Source organism: Alosa pseudoharengus, unplaced genomic scaffold (assembly GCF_046254945.1).
Source record: "Alosa pseudoharengus isolate Yale_2024_CS ecotype anadromous, Long Island Sound unplaced genomic scaffold, YU_APseudo_1.1 YU_APseudo_1.1_scf_3, whole genome shotgun sequence".
Taxonomy (NCBI): Eukaryota; Metazoa; Chordata; class Actinopteri; order Clupeiformes; family Clupeidae; genus Alosa; species Alosa pseudoharengus.
Window position 1 is genome coordinate 3,652,340 of NW_027468718.1, and position 6,248 is coordinate 3,658,587.

Sequence of the window (6,248 nt, forward strand, 5' to 3'; positions counted from 1 at the left end):
TAACTTTATTTAAGTTAACTAAATGTATGTGTGTGCTTCTGCCGTTCGGTCATCATTTTCGACATTAACTTATTTGAGGTGATTTGACGCTAACGTAGCCTAACGTTAGTGCCCACCACTCGATGCTAAATAATGCTAGCATCTAGTGCTACGTGAAATAGTAGTGGAATGAATGTCACTTACCTGAAAAAACTGGAACGAAGTCTTCTGAAAGTGTCGGTTAGTAGGCTTCAATTAATAGCTTAGCAAACCATTTTATGTCAGCTTTCTGAATAAAGATGTTCAGAAAGGATGTGGTAACTTTGTGTAAAATCATGGCTGAGACGTCAAAGTTTCAGGGTTTCCACTCAGCTGGCAACGTCTGCTGCTGTATGCCTCGACGTCAGCCGTCAATCAAGCCGACCACGCCCTTAATTCATCATATATTTTATATCTAAATGTGATCTAAACTAATGAGTTAGAAAAAAATTCACCCCCCTCACAGTTGTCAGGCACTGGGTAACTACCGAAAAGTACAATAAAAGTCCATGGGACCAGGCTTTAAAAACATGTATTTAAGCTGTGAAAACGGACATTTTAACATGGGAGTCTATGGACATTTGCTCGCTTTTGGGACCAGTCCCTAGCGGATTTTCGATGTAACTTCCGGGTAGGCTATATTGTTCAGATTAGAATGTTGCCGCTTGCTTATGATATATTACACAAAAAAAAGTTGAGTCCTCGACGAGTCATCGCGAGTGCGAATGTTCGAGTCATTCAGTGCTCAAGTCCAAGTCAAGTCACGAGTCTCTAAATTTAGCTAATGACTCGGACTCGAGTTCGAGTCTCGGACTCGAGTACTACAACACTGACCCTTGCTATGGAATTTTCATGCGTCCTATTATTGACGTCAGTGTGCCTCAGAAGGTTTCCGGTTTTAAACTTCAAAGCACATGCTGATACATTATAATGGCCACACATTGAAGTGTTTGCTCAGCGAAAATGTCAATATCGAAACGAGGAACGTGTTGTTCTGTGCTTGGGTGTTCCCTTAGACCAGGAACACATTTACTGTCACAAATTAAGGTGTACTGTTTTCCAAAAGAAAAAGTTCAGCGTGATACTAGGATGGCTGCTCACAAGCGAGATGGGTGGACACCAACAAGCAACTCAAGAATTTGCAACACCCATTTCATATCAGGTAGGTTTCATCGCTTACACAGAAAAGCTGATTTGTATACAGTCCTCATAAATTAAATATGCTGTCAGTTTCACTTGGATACACATGACCGTAGACTACATTAGGCTACTTAAGCGATCAGGGCCGTAGTCACCATAGAATATTCGATGTGACCAAAATGTCTCCCCCCCCCAATATTCAGACATAGAAAAATAAATAAAGAAAAAAACGCTATAGGCTACTACAGGAAACCAACAAGCCCCACCATCTGAAATGCCATCAAATGTAATTAACACACAAATTAATGACCTATTGATGGTTCCAGAGAGAGTAGCCTACACCCTGAGTGGTTTGTCCTGGTGGTTTTGCGTTTTTCGTTAGTGGCGTGAGGTATCAAAAGCTTCCTGCACCCTACTGCGGTGCGGGCTATCAACAATATTGCAAAAGATACCGGTACAATTCTCACAAAATTTGTTGGAAAGGTGTAGCACTGTCTAAGGAAATTAATTATTGGAGCTGATCAGACTCAAAGGGAACTTTGAAGCATTTTCCATATTGTAGCCTATTTTCTCGCAATGATAGCGAAAGTGAAACGTAGTGTCCTTTTATTTAAATTTGTGCGTGCCTGAGCCATTCATTTCTTTCACATGTCTTATAACATAAATAATGCATTCATATGCTAGTAGTAATGTCAGATATGAACCTGTTTATAAGCCTCTTAGAAATGGTTGTTGCATCTTGCATGTTACATTTAGATGCACACTCAATCGCGCAGGCAAAACGTAGCACTCAAATGTGGCGACGGCACAAAAGTTTTAAAAACTTTTACAATGGCGGTTAGCCTACAGTTGAATCGTGAATCGTGGACAATAACCAAAGAAAGGAATTTGCACCTCCATTCACCAAATAAAGGCTGTGTTTCTACATGTTAACACAAAACGTAATTTCTGTCAGAAACCAGCCTATAATGCATTGGGTAACTTGAGGTGAGTCAGACAGAAGAGGGACCTGTCTTAGTAGCCTATCTTGAATCCCGTCCCTTTCAAACTACCTTAAAATTGTGTGATTAGCCGCCAGAATAATAAAATCAAAATACAAAATATGATTGGGCTATAGGTCCAAACCTATGAGTAAGCCTTAGTTAAAAAAAGATCTCAGGTGTAAGTAATTAGACAAAGAGCCATTGCATTCAGTGTAATATAGAGGTTAACAAAGGCACTCTAGTTTATAATTATAGTGGATGGAATCCACTATCTCGAAATCTCCTGGCTTCTTCTTCTTCTTCATCTTATTATGTTCAAATAACCGTTCTGAAGGTCTGGAGTGGGGCAAGAGAGTTGTTATTTCCGATTTTTTTAAAAGTTTATACTTTTTGAGAAATAGGGGATTAAAAATGTTGAAACGCTAATTTCCCCCCCCATAGACTTGAATGGCTGTGATGTCATAATGGCCTAAAGCAGGGGTGTCCAAACTTTTTGCAAAGAGGGCCAGATTTGATAAAGTGAAGATGCCCGCGGGCCAATAGTTTGTTCGGACATTTTTTAACTACAAAAGTTTCATGCAAATACACACTGTTATAAAACAATTTTCATTGTCACAATTATCTTTATTTTTCAAATGACAAAATAACCAAATATAAGCCACTCAGGCAGATGTGAACAACTCTAAAAACACAAATTCTGACTTTCATTCATATCTGGAGTCAGATAACATGGACAAACTCTATGAAATACCTTAAATTTACATGAGTTTAAAAATATCTCATGAACATTTAAAACAGGAGTTATGAGTAATGCAAAGTTGTCTGTTATTATTAAATCTTAAAACAAGTGAATTTTGCTCTTGTCATTTACAATATCTTTCAGAAAATAATAGTTTGTGTCACATCTAAAGGTTCATAACATCAACAGTAATAACCAAATCTTACTCAAGAGTTTAATAAAAATAAGTGCCATAAATCCAAGTGCATAAATGTTTTTTTGGCTTTTCACTGTTGATAGTGACAGATGTTACCGTTCAAAATACTCAATTTCAGATTGATCAAGGAACAGATAACTTTCTGACACTAATGAGAAGGGTGATACTGAGATCTGGATTTCAGTAAAGAGGCCAGGTCTGGTTTTAGGGCAGTGGTTGAAATGCGTAAAATGTCACGCAAGTGCACTGTAAAAAATACAACTTGCCTTTAGTACTGCCAAATAACTTTTCTGACTAAACAGAACTCAAATAATCATATAGTGTAGTAAAACTCATTATAACAAGTTTTCACAACTAATTTGGGAATTTCACCTAACAAACTTAAGAAACTGAGTTGACTCAACTTGTATAATTAAGTATCTATAAGAGAGAAGTTTCCCAAAGTTCACTGAACTTTTTAGTCAAGTTGGCGCAAGCGCATTGTTTCCTAACGTATCAAGGCGACCTGTGGGCTGCAGCTTGAATTTGTCAGGAGGACAGAAGCCAGACACCTTCCCTACCTGTATGCAGCGTGGAGCAAATGACAACAGCATTGTCAAAGGTAAGTAAGGCATTTAGTTTTATCCAATATCCAATTGTTATGATAGTCAGTCTTTCTCGGTGTCGTGTTGCTTTAGCTAAGCTGATCTGACTGCCCACATTCCGTTAGCAGCTATCACTAGCTAACGTTAGTGATGTCTAGTTATGACTGTGAATGGTAGAAGCTTGCAATGTTCTGGGAAGACATAACCGATAATGCTGAACAAGGATGTTCCTAAAACATTCACTTTCAGGAACAACTTTGTGTAAAATGGATGTCAGCAAGGAACGTTCTTGGAAATAGTGTGGTGTTGTTGAAATAGTAGCTATTAGGCTAAGCTAGCCTGCTAGCTAATGTTAGTGGCTAAATTCCACAACTAGTGATAGCCATACAGCTCAATTAGCTGCTACAGCTCAATTATCAAGGCAATGCAATAGTATAATTGTCTGGTTAGCTATTTCCCTGTTTTGCTGAAAACATGTATGTTCCTAAAATATTATCCTTTATAGAAAGACCTTTGTATTGGATGCCAACGAGGATAGCTATCGCACTGTGGATTAAGCCAAACCCCTGATTAAACCTCACTCCCGCCCAAAGTTTTTAGCAATGTCTTGCAACTGCTGCCACTCGATCTGCAGAGGCGCTGCATATAGGTTGAAAAAAATGAAATGGCAATGTATTTTTTGCTGCAACATATGTCAATAGAATGCAGGCACATAAAACAATGGCAACCCCACATTCGCCGATCGCGCTCCCTTAACAAATGCTGTCCATTAACAAACTTGTCCATTTGTTGGCTTGATCAGAGCCAACAAATGGACAAGTTATAGCTTCATCACTACGTAAATGTCCTCCAAGATGTTTAAAAAAGTCCACTGCACTACAAACCTATATAAAAAATAATAATTTTCTACTCTTGTTGTTGCAGACTCTTCTGTTGCTATGCAATGTAAGGAGTGTCCATTTTCTCACCCGGAGAGACCCTCCTGACCCATTACAGGCTTCATCACGGTCACCAGGGAAAAAGCTGGCTCTGCCTCCACCCCCAGTGCGTGTGCATCTCTAAGACTTCAGGTAAGCTTACATTAAAATTTAATTTGGCATGGTACCATGCAAAAGACAAATCACCTCAGGTCGAAACTACATTCAGTTGTCAATAGTGTACATTCCAATGTGATTGCAGTGCAGTGGAGTTTTTTAAACATCTTGGAGGACATTTACGTCGTGGTGAAGCTATAACTTGTCCATTTGTAGGCTGCGACCATAGCATTGGCAATGTACAAAACTTTGCGACACACAAAAGTAGGAAGCACAAACACTTCATAATTAGGGAACTCGGAAATGCAGTAGGTGCACCAGTTAATGATGAACTCAACATGTTTTAAAATGTATGCAAATGATCGCATATTTAATTAGATACTGCCTAATTTGCATATGTAAACACTAAATTACAGAAAACTTGTAATACTTTTTTTTCTCATATTAATGTAAGTAATACATTAATATGAGTATAAGTAATACAACTGGGAAAGTTTCATAGTGATATCTGCTAGTTAAAAATGTTACCCTATTCACCTGTAGTGTCTCGCCTTAAGTAAAAAAAGAATTAAGAAGACATCTGAGCTGCACCGGCGTTCCTCTCCTTCTCTTTACATTTTCTGTCCTGGCCTGGTTGCACCAGATGGTCGCTAAAAGGCACACGTGCGGAGAACTTTTAATTTATTTTTTGCAAATTTAGTGATGTAGTTCTGTGCTTTTCCACCAAGGATGCAGATGCTGAGGAGGACTAGAGGCATGAAAATTGGAATCTTGACCGTCATTGAAGACGACCACGCCATGAAAGCACCGGACACTGTCACCAATATCGCCATCGTCCTGGAAGAGACTGTTGTTCTAAAGGACATCAAGGATCTTCCATCTACCTACCTATGCGGACTCCTGCATGACATGGGGTGCCAATACTTAAGACCCCTGTATTTTAAGGAAGAACATTTATTTATTTATGATACATTATTCATTCACAAAGAAAATTGGTGTTCTTATATGTTGGATATTCCCTCATTTTTTAACTTAAGGCATTAAGATCAATTTCCAAAAGATGATTTAATATTCTTCTTTTTAGTCAGCGTTTGCAGAGGTGCCAATAATTCTGGAGGGTACTATAGGTCAGGGGTGTTCACACTGGCTAAAAATAAAAACATTGTTTGATCTATTTGGATTTTTGAGTTGTTATTTAGACTTGTTTTTGGTTATAGTCAATATATTTGTTGGCATTAATAAATATTTTCAAGTTGGGAGCATTTGTTGATTCAACTTGATTATTTAAGTTCTTTACTGTCAAGTAGAACTTACTCAAAAAAGCTAGTGAAATGTGTTGACTTGTTTTTTTAAGTTGGAAGAACTTTTGATTCAACTTGAATTTTTGAGTTGCCAACTTAATGTAAGTCCACCTTACTTACAATACTAAGTTGGCATTACTAGATATTTCAAGTTAAAAAGCACTTGATTCAACTTGAATTTTTGAGTTTCTAACCTACTGTAAGTCCACCTTACTCACAATACTAAGTTGGCATTACTAGATATTTCAAGTTG

The 6,248-nt window shown here is 38.0% G+C and overlaps 1 long non-coding RNA gene across 1 annotated transcript; it reads left to right on the forward strand.

Moving 5' to 3' along the window:
* Positions 1-3,409: 3,409 nt before the first annotated feature.
* LOC143099534 (uncharacterized) lies at positions 3,410-5,571 on the forward strand. The gene is made up of 3 exons (XR_012981640.1): positions 3,410-3,677; positions 4,585-4,730; positions 5,423-5,571. It is a non-coding gene; the product is annotated as an uncharacterized LOC143099534 (long non-coding RNA).
* Positions 5,572-6,248: the final 677 nt, after the last annotated feature.